Source organism: Natator depressus, chromosome 24 (assembly GCF_965152275.1).
Source record: "Natator depressus isolate rNatDep1 chromosome 24, rNatDep2.hap1, whole genome shotgun sequence".
Lineage (NCBI taxonomy): Eukaryota > Metazoa > Chordata > Testudines > Cheloniidae > Natator > Natator depressus.
In genome coordinates, this window is record NC_134257.1 from 6,781,138 (window position 1) to 6,794,248 (window position 13,111).

The following is a 13,111-nucleotide window of genomic DNA, read 5'->3' on the forward strand; positions in this document are numbered from 1 at the left end:
TCAATTTATCTGTCTCCTTGGACACAAGTACGTGAAGCAAATTCCCCTTCTGTCATCTGCTTTCTCCACAGTACAGTTTGCAATGAAGAGTTAGCTACCAGCCAGGCAACAAGAAGCAAAAGATTACATGTTCTCTGGGTGATGGCTGTCTGTTCCAGCATGTCTGTCACCCTTCACCTCTTTTGTAACCACAGGTTAATTTCTCTAGAAATTAACCCTGAGCTGAGGTCCTTCAACAGATCTATGCCCTACTTATTCACCTATGAATGGACTGCAGCCACATCTGGAGTGGGACATGGCAGTTGTTTAACAATGCAGAGCAATGTTTTATAACAGTTGAGGGTGGGAATTAAAGGAAACCCCCACAACCAGTTGAAACTGGAAGGGGAGTTTAGGTGAACAGGTCAGCTATCACTCTCAGGTCTTTTTCGTTACCTATGCTTTTTGGGTTTCTTCTTTCTCTTGAGCATCTCTAGGGTTTTCCCTAATCAGTTGACCCATCTTTCTTTCTAAATGGCTTCCATCAGTGGGCATCTGAGCCTTTGCATTTTTCATAGTTGAATCTGATTTTATGCCCATATTTCTAACCTAAATCCATGCTTATTAGAAACAGGATCTGCCATACCAGATCTGACCCAGTGGTCCATTCCTTGGTGAGGATTTAAGTGGTACATTGGCTTTATGCTGCTTCTCAACATGGGGATGAATTTTCATTCTGAATGACTGACATTAGAGACAGAAAATACCAGGGTGATGGGCACAGTGTAAAAAAAAAAGAAGACAAAGAAACAGATAGAAAAGACCTATTAAACAATCCAGCCCACCTCCCAGAATCACCCTGTTAAAAAGAAGTTGAAATGATTTCAGCACAGTAAGACTTTGCATTTATCTAGCATCTTTCATGGGAGTTTCTTGAAGTGCTTTGCAAACATTAATTGATTAAGCTTCACAGCACTCTGGAAGTAAAGAAGTAGAATGATCTGCCTGTTACAGATGGGAAATCTGAAGCACAGAGAGTTAAACTGACGGGCTCCACATTACACAGCAAGTCAAGAGATAGATTCCAAGAGTACCTGCTCACAGAGATCACTGCTGGCCCTGCTCTAAACACTGCACTGGATTCCCTGAAATAACCAAATTAACTCCACTGAACAATTCTGAGATCAAGAGCCAGATTCCACTACATTTAAGCCATTTGGAGCATTCGTTAGGGTACTGATTTGGTGGCTGGGTAGGATAGAGATAATTATGCCTTGTTATATAAAATGTGGGTAACAGTCCAAATTAATGTATTCAGAATCTGCAAAAACTAACATGTATCAACCTTTAAAGCTAACCCTTTGGACCTCTGCAGTAATCTGGAATTTTTGCTCTGTATGGCTTTCCTTAGCATAAATGAATCACCAAAAACAGCTTGTGACCTTTTATTCCTCTCGATTTCTTTTTAAAAAAACTAATTGTGTATCTTTTAAGATTTCTTGAAAACAACTTTTTAAACAGCTTAAACACCCTCTCACCAGTCCTACTTCCTCTTCTGACTTGCTTAGCAAGCTTGAAATGTTTCCACTAGTAACAGAGTTGTCTAAATTAAAGCACAAATACCCCAATCCTAAAAATAAAAGACTCCTGAATTCAGAGAAATTTGGAAATCCACTCTTGTGAAATTTCCAGCATGGTTCCAACACAGAGGTTCATATAGGAATTCAGTTAAACATTAGAGGAGCTGCAAGATTTTTGGAGTATTGTGTACAGTTTTGGGCACTACACTTTAAGAAATGTATGGACAAATGGGAGAGAGTCCCGTGGAAAGCAACAAAAGTGATAAGAGGGTTAGAAAATATGACCTGTGAGGAAAGATTGAAAGAACAGGACATGTTTAGGCTAGAGAAGAGACGTCTGAGGGGAGAACTTGATAACAGTCTTCAGCTATGTAAAAGGTTGTTATAATTGGTTCTCCATGTCTGCCAAGGGGAGGACAAGAAGTAATCAGCTTAATTTGTAGCAAGGTAGATTTAAGTTAGATATTAAGAACAACTTTCCAACTGTAAGGATAGTTAAACACTGGAACAGGTTACGTAGGGAGGTGGTGGAATCCACATCACTGGAGGTTTTAAGGACCAGGTTAGAGAAACACCTGTCCGGGATGGTCTAGGTATACTCGGTCCTGCCTCAGCTTGTGGGGATGGACTAGATGACCTTTTGAGGTCCCTTCCAGCCCTACATTTCTATTATTATATTAGGGCTGCCACTTACTGTAGTTTGATAACTAAACCTCCCACCCTGTAGGGTCCTAGAGCCCAGCCTCCATCCCGAGCCTGGAAGTCTATACAGCAATGAAAGAGCACCCCAGCCCAAGCCCCAAGTTAGCTAGCATGGGCCAGCCATGAGCGTCTAGTTGCTGTGTAAATATACCTGACAGGTCCTGAAAGCGATACATTGACCAATAAACATCCCAGTAATAGTGACATTTACCCTTGAGAGCTCAGACTAAGGGTGGAAGGGTTGGAATACAGTGACTATAATTAACTTCCAGGGCAAAAATAGTGTGCACTGAGAGAGGAGGCAAAATGGTCTTGTGGTTGGAGCACAGGCCTGTTGTAACTCCCTTGGTGTGATCTTGAATGAGTCACATGCTTATTCTGGGTGAAATTGACCCCTATGTGAAAGGACAGCATGAGACCTAAGTCCTCAGAATAGGATTCACATGATGCATAGCATTCTCCTGATTCTCTGCACAGGGCTGGATTTCATCCTCTGTATCTCTGCATCTTCCCTTGCACAATGGGGATAATGACATTTACCCTCCTTTGTAAAGAGCCCTGAGATCTTTGCCTCAAAAGAGTTCAAGAGAGGGCAACATATTATTCGTTAATTGACAATGATGAAGATTCTTATTGAACACTACCCTGCACAAAGCCCAGACCTGGAGAGCTTCCCTTTACATCTGCATTGAAAATAAAAACCAGAGGAAGCAATTTAGATCAAAAGAGGAGAGGGGAAGAGGTTGGCAGAATTGGAACAGGCCAGGTGCTTGCTACAGGGTAAAGCGATGTGGGTACCAGATAGAAGGGAGCTGGATAAGAAGGATTGTGAGCATATTTACGGCCATCTGGCACCTCTAATTATCCAAATGACGAGGCTGCCTGAGCATTCACTGAAATGGGGAGAGGGAGAGAGTCTGTTTGGGCAGAGGCTCTCAAGTGGTACATGCTTTTGACGTATGTTTTTTGGAAATGTTTTATATCACTTACAAGATTATTTATGTAACTGGGGAAGTATGAAAATGAGTCCAGAAGGAGATTTAGAGGCTATTCCTTTTGAGCTTTCCTTTCATGCTTGTACCAGAGACAACAGGAAAGAGAAGTGGTGCATCTGTAAGGCAGTGTGTTCTATGAATAGAGCACTACATCGGAAATCAGGAGATACTGACTCTTATCCCAGCCCTGCCACTACACTAATATGTTAATTCTTGCAAACTGTATCTTCAGTCTTGTGATATTTGGTGATTATCTTAAAACCCCAGCTCCCAGAGTCATGTTGTTTCATGAGAATCTCAATTTTCAATTAAAAAAGATAAGTAAGTTTCCAGTCCTTGTGATTGCAGAGCAAACTTGAAAATGTGACCAGAGTACATCCTAAAATTTCAATGATCAGAAGGCAAATAAAAAGAACCAAACTGTTATTGTTATAATTTTATTATTTAAATGAAAAAAATCATGGGGTTGCAAAATGCATTGTGTGTGTGTCACAATTCAGGGCAACTGCACCAGACTCCAACAAGTGCTCTGGCCAGTAAACGTCCTTCAGACCCTACTCAGTGTTTTTCCTGGGGTCACAAGTTCATCACAGCTTCTGCTCAGAACAAGCACACGCAGTCTAATGGGGCCTCAGTAGGCCCAAGTCCTCCGACCCTTCCCTAAGGATTGGGGCCCCATTGGACCAGCAGTCCTGTCTGTTTGCTGGATCAGACAGAAGGCCCTGAGTCAGTTTAAACTCAGGCTATTTATCCCAAAGTCTTTTCTTTGTCTGTTGCTCCCTGGAGAATCTAGTTTGATCCAGTACATATGAGCCTCTCTCCAGATGGTGGTAGCTCATTGGAAGTGTTACAACCTGAGTGAATTTGCTTAATCACCCCCTCTGCTCTTAATTCTTGGAGGGCTGTGGTCTCCTTCCCCCACAGAATTACAAACAATCCCTTGCCCATAGTGATACTTAAACTTAATTCAATAAGGCTTAACTTAATTTCATAAGGTTTGTCAGGATATTGCAGGAAATTGCCATCTCTGTCACACAATGCTCTTCCAGCAGAGACGGGATGCTTAGATGGACCAGTGATTTGATCTGGAGTGGCAAGAAGCTGGATAATTTACTTAACAGAACGTCTGTCTGATTTGATATGGCAATTCCTACCTCAGTAATTATACATATCTTCTTGTGGGAGCAGTACTGGGAAATAAGCCCCTGTAATAGTGCACAGTGCTCTCTCTTGCCATTGAGCCAATCTCTCCCCACCAAAATGCATATTGTTGATAGCATTAAAGTAAAAGTGGATTCTAGGGTGACCAGGTATCCAGTTTTCGACTGGAACATCGGGTCGAAAAGGGATCCTGGTGGCTCCGGGCAGCACTGCTGGCTGGGCCGTTGACAGCGCTGTGCAGCGGGTCTGGCAGGCTCCCTGCTAGCCTCCATGCCGTGCAACTCCCAGGAAGCAGCCAGCATGTCCCGGCTCCGGCTCCTACTGCCCCCACCCCAAGCGCCACCTGCACAGCTCCATGGCCAATGGGAGCTGTGGGCATGGCACCTGCAGATGGGGCAGCGTGAAGAGCCGCCTGGCCGTGCCTCCGCATAGGAGCCAGAGTGGGGACATGCTGCAGTTTCCGGGAGCTGCTTGAGGTAAGTGCCGCCTGGAGCCTGCACCCCTGACCCGCTCCCGTGCTCCAGTCCCCTGCCCCAGCCCTGATCCCCCTCCCGCCCTCTGAACCCCCTCAATCCCAGCATGGGACACGCTCCTGCACCCCAAACCCCTCATGCCCAGCCCCACTCCAGAGCTTGCACCCCCAGCCGGAGCCCTCACCACCCCCCCACCCCAATCCCCTGCCCCAGCCCTGATCCCTCTCCCACCCTCTGCACCCCTTGGTCCCAGCCCGGAGCATCCTCCTACACCCCAAACCCCTCATTCCCAGCTCCAGCCCAGAGTCTCCACCCCCAGCCCCAGCCCAGAGTCTCCACCCCCAGCCAGTGCCCTCACACCACCCTGCACCCTAACCCCCCGCCCCAGCCCAGAGCCCCTTCCCACGCTCTGAACCGCTCAGCCCCAGCCCAGAGCCCGCACCTGCACCCCAAATCCCTTATCCCCGGCCCCATATCAGAGCCCGCACACCCAGCCGGATCGCCCCCCCACACCCTAACCCCCTGCCCCAGCTCGGAGCCCCCTCCCGCACTCTGAACCTCTCATTTTTGACCCCACCCCAGAGCCCGCACCCCCAGCCAGAGCCCTCACTTGCTCCCGCACCCCAGCCTGCTGAGCCAGTCCGGTGAAAATGAGCGAGTGAGGGAGGGTGGGGAGAATGAGCGACAGGGTGGGGGGATGGAGTGAGAGGAGGTGGGGACTCGGAGAAGGGGCAGAGCATGGGCAGGGCCTCAGTGGAGGAGAGGGACAGTGGGCGGGGCAATGGTGTTCGGTTTTGTGCGAGTAGAAAGTTGGCAACCCTCGTGGATTCCCAGCAAACAACGTATTAGTGTCCTGCAGCCTAACCTCAGAAGTCTGTTGCTGATTGAGATAAGACTCACTGAAATGAATATTAATGTGATTTCAGTAATTTATAAACAAACAGGAATCGAGTTTGAATCTAAAACCTAGCGTTAAGAATGAAAGTTTATCAGTAGCCAAAGAGGGCTAAAAGACCCTGTCAGAGAAGAGCTGATTTGAGGCCTGGTCTACGCTATAAAGTTAGATCAAAGTAAATTGCCTTGTGTCGGCTTAGCTGTGCTTGTGTCTACACTTAAATTTGTCTCCCACCGATGTAAGCTCTCCCTTATGCCGATACAGGAACACCAACTCCCCAAGCAGCGTTGAGCCATGGCTGATGTATTGATGTCGATGCTGTTCCTGAGCGGGAGAAGGGATTTGAGCAGGGGCACTGCCGCCTTTTAGGCAAGTGTGCTAACTATCGGGCTATGAGTCTCCTGGGGGGGCTCTCTCAGTCTCTCCTGTTGAAGCTGTGGTAACTCTGGATAAATAATTAAAGAGTCAATGGAGTAGTGGAACTGGATCCTGGGTCTCCCACCTCCCAGTGGACTGTTCTAACCAGCTAGCTATAGAGCCATTCTTATGCCTGTGCTCTCTTGACTTGAAATCCAGATCTCCTAAATTGTACGCCGCTGCCCTAAAAACTGGACCAGCCTTCTTCCCATCAGAGTATAGCTTGCAGGTCTTTTTTTAAGGAACAGCAAATCATGCCCGCAGAGTAAATGCACAGAGGTGAGCAAAGGAGGGGTGACTTAGGATAAGGAAAGCACTTTTAGAAGCAGCATGCATACCATTGCTTGTGGCTAAGGACAGGATCTGATAACACTGGAAGAGTTCATCATAAAATAAAGTAAGGCTGAAAGTGACTGGACCTCATTCTCATCTCCAGCATGCACAGTTGCCAGGAGGCAGCGTTCCTATCAGTGCAGAAACTCCTCGAGGCATGGCATTGGCATTATTAGCATACATGGGCTCTCTGCTGCAGGTACTGCAGAACAAGCAATTACAATTATGCAGCCTCAGGGCTGGGACACAGCCAAGTTTTCTGTTTCACTGTTCACCCTCCCAACAGATGCTTTTAAGAGCAGCACTGGAATTCAATTGCTAGGCCTCTTTCATTTAGGCCAATCTCCCCTGCTGATGCTTTCTCACCTGTCTAAAGCACTTTGAGGTCTTTGAATGGAAGGCGCTGACTGAATGCCAAGGATTGTTTTTAGCAGTACAGCTCTGCTTGTAAAAGAGAATTAGGGAAAGTCATTTCATGCTAAAGACTTACTAAGGGGCAAATTCCATGCTTTGACTTCAGTGAGAGTTGGATGCACGTATCTGAATGCTGAAATTGGCCACCCATCCGCAGCTGCTCGTTAGCCTTTCTGAATTAAGTTTATTGGAGAGTGAACAAAATCTTGTCTTGCTCTGCCTTCTGTCCAAATATGGCCTCATATCCCTGGCTGTTCTTCATCAGCTGGTTTTAGGAGACATGTTTATGTAGAGATGAGTGATATGCCTTTTTACTGTTATATGGTAGTATGGGGCATGTAGGAAATTACTGGGGGTATGTCCAGCACTCAGGATGGCCAGCAGCAATGGGGAGGGGAAGTGTATGCTGCTCTTGAAATCTGTAATGCACACTTGAGAGTGTACCCCCAGCCATGCATCCTCTGCAGTATTACATCAGCAAAGGACGTGATACACCAGGTAGCATTTCTCCTTCCCCTACAACTGCCAGCCTTGACAGGTTTCGGCCTCCAGGTCTCTTCATTCCCAGTCTACTGTCCTAACCACAGGACCATCCTTCCTCACAAGTGATGAAGAGTAAAATAGACTTTTTTTTTTTTACAAAAATTCTTTCAGACTTAATAGTCCAAGACATTATCAATAACACAGGAAGGGATTTTACATAGATATAATTTTTTTTTAGCTGCATCCCTTTAACTGCATTTTCTCCTTTTATTGTTTCTTTCTGCAGAGCTTGTGGAGAACAGTGATGTTATCACAGTGCAGTGCTACAACCCTGAGATGGCTTTATATTTTAATGTCCTTGCCCAGAAAAGAATACATGTGGCCAATCTATTGTGCAAAGTATCCGTGGCCAAAGGAAGTGGTTACAGCATGACTTCAGCCCTGGAATCTTACTGTGAGAACACCTGACTGCATTTACTCATATGGAAAGTCTATTCAGCTTGCACCAAATGGACACTGAAGAGCATGTCTGAGTCACAGTGCTTGTGTTGTAACACTCACTTGCTTCAGAAATGCTCACACTAGTTTCCACTCACTTTTCTTTTTTACCTTTCATTTTCCAGTTTAATTCTGCCTAATAATCAGTTGCTATTTTAAGGTACATTGACTCACACTCCAGACTTCCACTTCTCTTCTTGTAGTAAGAACCCTCTTCAAATGTTATGAAATACTCCTGGAGCAACTTTATGTAGTGTTGGCATTGATTTTAAATGCATCCAGAATACCCATTGGTTAGAACTGATGGCACAAACAAGTTTAATTGAGTTAAAACACCCTCAGACCTCTGCCCACCATTCCCCACACCTTCTGTGAGATTCGAAGTTTGCACAACTGTGTTTTCACCTTATTTTTCATTTTTGTCTTCTGCATTTCCAGGGTCCAGATGTGACTGGCAGCACTGAGGTACCCTATGAAAGGCTTTTCTTGTGGGGTAGTGAACCCCAATTTTTACAAAGATCTCAGGGGAAATTAATATCTAAGGCACGTAAAATCAAGGAAACATGCAGTAACCTGCAAAGACAACCGTTTTCAGTACTGTGAACAGGTGACTTGCACACCTGCACTACAGCACAGTCTGTTTTGGGTCAAAACACCCTTTTCCTGGGGTTTCACGATTAATAATACAAAGCAAAGTCCAATCCAACTCTTCAGTTATATTCCCTGTCTACCTTAGTGCCTCTAACAGTATTGCCAATCTCAAATGTTCAAAATCATGAGTCAGGCTCCAAAAATCATGAGATGTGCTTAGAAATCATGAGATTATTTTAAAATAGCTCTGCATTTTGTGTTCTTTTTGCCTTCTGGTTTTTAGCCTTTAGGGTACATTAGGGTCACATGTTCATGCTTTTTCTGCACAACCATGAGGACAGCATACTCACATTTTTAAAAATGAAAGCTAAGGGTCTCCTGTAGTCACATGACTCTCGAGGTGTTGGGGGTTTAGGAAAAATACCAAGTAGCCCAATAGTCTTGATAGAAATGTGAGAACTGGCCACACTAATATAAATAGACATGTCTGCCTGAAGCCCACGAAAACAGATGGACATTGCAACATGCCTGCAAGGTTAATTAAATCTGGGCTCTGGCATACCAAGGAGAAAAGCAAATGGAAGATTGAAGGACACCTCATGGAAAATGCTCCTTCCTATTTGCCACACACGCTGCTTTGGGGAACATGGGTCACACAAGCTACTGAGAATCTTATGAGTAGGTTTGCTGACCCGAACTGGCACAGCCAAAGGTAATGTGTTTGTTTACTCCTTTGGATTACAAGAACACTTAAAAAAAAGAAAAGGAGGACTTGTGGCACCTTAGAGACTAACAAATTTATTTGAGCATAAGCTTTCATGAGCTACAGCTCACTTCATCGGATGCATTCAGTGGAAAATACAGTGGGGAGATTTATATACACAAAGAACATGAAACAATGGGTGTTACCATACACACTGTAATGAGAGTGATCAGGTAAGGTGAGCTATTACCAGCAGGGGGGCGGGGGGAACCTTTTGTAGTGATAATCAAGGTGGACCATTTCCAGCAGTTGACAAGAACGTGTGAGGAACAGTAGCTGGGGGGGGGGGGGGAAGGGGGGATAGAAACATGGGGAAATAGTTTTACTTTGTGTAATGACACATCCACTCCCAGTCTTTATTCAAGCCTAAGTTAATTGTATCCAGTTTGCAAATTAATTCCAATTCAGCAGTCTCTCATTGGAACAGTATCCCTGATAATGTCACGGCAAACCTGGTGGCTGAACTTTGTGACTTTGTCCTCACCCATAACTATTTCACGTTTGGGGACAATGTATACCTTCAAATCAGTGGCACTGCTATGGGTACTCGCATGGCCCCACAGTATGCCAACATTTTTATGGCTGACTTAGAACAACGCTTCCTCAGCTCTCATCCCCTAATGCCCCTACTCTACTTGCGCTACATTGATGACATCTTCATGATCTGGACCTATGGAAAAGAAGCCCTTGAGGAATTCCACCATGATTTCAACAATTTCCATCCCACCATCAACCTCAGCCTGGACCAGTCCACACAAGAGATCCACTTCCTGGACACTACGGTGCTAATAAGCGATGGTCACATAAACACCACCCTATACCAGAAACCTACTGACCGCTATGCCTACCTACATGCCTCCAGCTTTCACCCAGACCACACCACACGATCCATTGTCTACAGCCAAGCTCCTTGATACAACTGCATTTACTCCAACCCCTCAGACAGAGACAAACACCTACAAGATCTCTATCAAGAGTTCTTACAACTACAATACCCACCTGCTGAAGTGAAGAAACAGATTGACAGAGCCAGAAGAGTACCGAGAAGTCACCTACTATAAGACAGGCCGAACAAAAAAAATAACAGAACGCCACTAGCCATCACCTTCAGCCTCCAACTAAAACCTCTCCAGCGCATCATCAAGGATCTACAGCCTATCCTGAAGGACGACCCATCACTCTCACAGATCTTCAGAGACAGGCCAGTCCTTGCTTACAGACAGCCCCCCAATCTGAAGCAAATACTCACCAGCAACCACACACCACACAACAAAACCACTAACCCAGGAACCTATCCTTGCAACAAAGCCCGTTGCCAACTATGTCCACATATCTATTCAGGGGACACCATCATAGGGCCTAATCACATCAGCCACACTATCAGAGGCTCGTTCACCTGCACATCTACCAATGTGATATATGCCATCATGTGCCAGCAATGCCCCTCTGCCATGTACATTGGTCAAACTGGACAGTCTCTACATAAAAGAATAAATGGACACAAATCAGACATCAAGAATTATAACATTCAAAAACCAGTCGGAGAACACTTCAATCTCTCTGGTCACTCGATTACAGACCTAAAAGTGGCAATTCTTCAACAAAAAAACTTCAAAAACAGACTCTAGTGAGAGACTGCTGAATTCGAATTAATTTGCAAACTGGATACAATTAACTTAGGCTTGAATAAAGACTGGGAGTGGATGTGTCATTACACAAAGTAAAACTATTTCCCCGTGTTTCAGAGTAACAGCCGTGTTAGTCTGTATTCACAAAAAGAAAAGGAGTACTTGTGGCACCTTAGAGACTAACCAATTTATTTGAGCATAAGCTTTCGTGAGCTACAGCTCACTTCATCGGATGCATATTTCCCCATGTTTATTTCCCCCCCGCCCCGCTATTGTTCCTCACATGTTCTTGTCAACTGCTGGAAATGGCCCACCTTGATTATCACTACAAAAGGTTCCCCCCCCCCCGCTCCCCGCTCTCCTGTTGGTAATAGCTCACCTTACCTGATCACTCTTGTTACCATTGTTTCATGTTCTCTGTGTATATAAATCTCCCCACTGTATTTTCCACTGCATGCATCCGATGAAGTGAGCTGTAGCTCACGAAAGCTTATGCTCAAATAAATTTGTTAGTCTCTAAGGTGCCACAAGTACTCCTTTTCTTTTTGCAGATATAGACTAAAACGGCTGCTACTCTGAAACCTGTCAAAAGGACACTTAGCAGCCTGAAGCCTGATAGAGCACATTAGATTTTGAAAGAAAACTGAAATCTTAGTTCTAGAAATGGAAAGAACAAAGTAGCTTGAGTACAGACAGCCCTGGATAATAGTTTCTGAAGAGATTGATTAGATTTCCGGGGAAGGAACAACCATCTTGGATGCTTAAAAGAACACTGATGCTTCAGGAAACAGTGATATTATCTTACATTGTATGTGGATAATTTCTACCCACCCCCAACCTGCACTTCCCTTTCTTTTTTTCATTCTGGTTCACAGATGTAAGGGTTTGCTATTCTACATTACTTTTGCCCAGATTTCACTTCTCACAGGTGTGAATTTCAGTGCTCTTTGAGATGAGTCATCATGTTGAAAATAAGTCTCTTGGTGCAACATTAGAGAATCCCAATGACTTGAAAGTTCAGAGACAGTCTGTTTATTTGTGAAATGTTAATTCCACTCATGTTTTCTCAAAGTGATACAGGAAAAGAAGTTGTATTGATTTTTACTTTTGGCCTCCCTAACCCAAGGAGAAATTATATAATTGTTTCAATTTCTTTTCCAGAACACCAGAACTTGATCTGTAATATTTTAACTAAGAATATAACCTTTATACTAAAGAAATTCTGTTATGTTGTTCCAAAAATCACATATCTTGCTGTAAATGCATATCACAGTTTGGACAGAGGACACCTATAAAAGTTTCAGTTATTGCCACAGTCCCATTTCTTGGAAGTCCTGGGACTGGTAATGGGATATCGAGCCTTTCACAATTAGGCTGATGAAGCAAATCCATCCCAAGGCCAAGCTGTTACCTTCTCTTGGCTGTTCAATAGCCTATGTGAAATTAGTTGCTGGGTTTCAGCCCAGTTCCTAATGGTCAGGTGTCCACATCACAGAGCCTATGACCATAACCTGGCCCTGAACGCTCTACAGTTGGAATTTTGCTAACAACATTGATGTGATAGTCAGCATCGTGGCTAACACACCAGGTATTGAACCAGTGACCTCCAGAGTAAAAAACAAAGCATGATCTGTCACAGCTTGAGCAAAACAGCCAAGCTACCTTAGCTACTGGTGTAACAGTCATCACCTCCGTATCTGAGGCATAGCAGGGGATCTATAACCTACACCAGGGGTTCTCAAACTGGGGGGTCGGGACCCCTCAGGGGGTCACGAGGCTATTACAGGGGGGTTGCAAGCTATCAGCCTCCACCCCAAACCCTGCTTTGCCTCCAGCATTTATAATGGTGTTAAATATATAAAAACCTGTTTTTAATTTATAAGGGGGGTTGCACTCAGAGGCTTGCTGTGTGAAAGGTGTCACCAGTACAAAAGTTTGAGAACCACTGACCTACACTCACCAATAGCTTACATCTATCTATGGATAGAGCAGGGTTAGAATTCAAAATGATCAAGACAAACTGGAGAAATGGTCTGAAATAAATAGGATGAAATCCAATAAGGACAAATGCAAAGTACTCCATTTAGGAAGGAATAATCAATTGCACAAATATAAAATGGGAATGACTGCCTAGGAAGGAATACTGCAGAAAAGGTTAGGGGGTTATTGTGGATCACAAACTAAATATGAGTCAACTAT

At 44.5% G+C, this 13,111-nt stretch overlaps 1 protein-coding gene across 1 annotated transcript in view; it reads left to right on the forward strand.

Moving 5' to 3' along the window:
- The window catches only part of PLEKHO1 (pleckstrin homology domain containing O1), a 66,953-nt gene extending 59,034 nt beyond the window's left edge, over positions 1–7,919 (forward strand). The window contains exon 7 of the transcript XR_012636244.1: positions 7,719–7,919. The gene's annotated coding sequence lies outside the window, so the exon portion shown is untranslated. The remainder of the gene's footprint in view (positions 1–7,718) is intronic.
- The last annotated feature ends 5,192 nt before the right edge of the window (positions 7,920–13,111 follow it).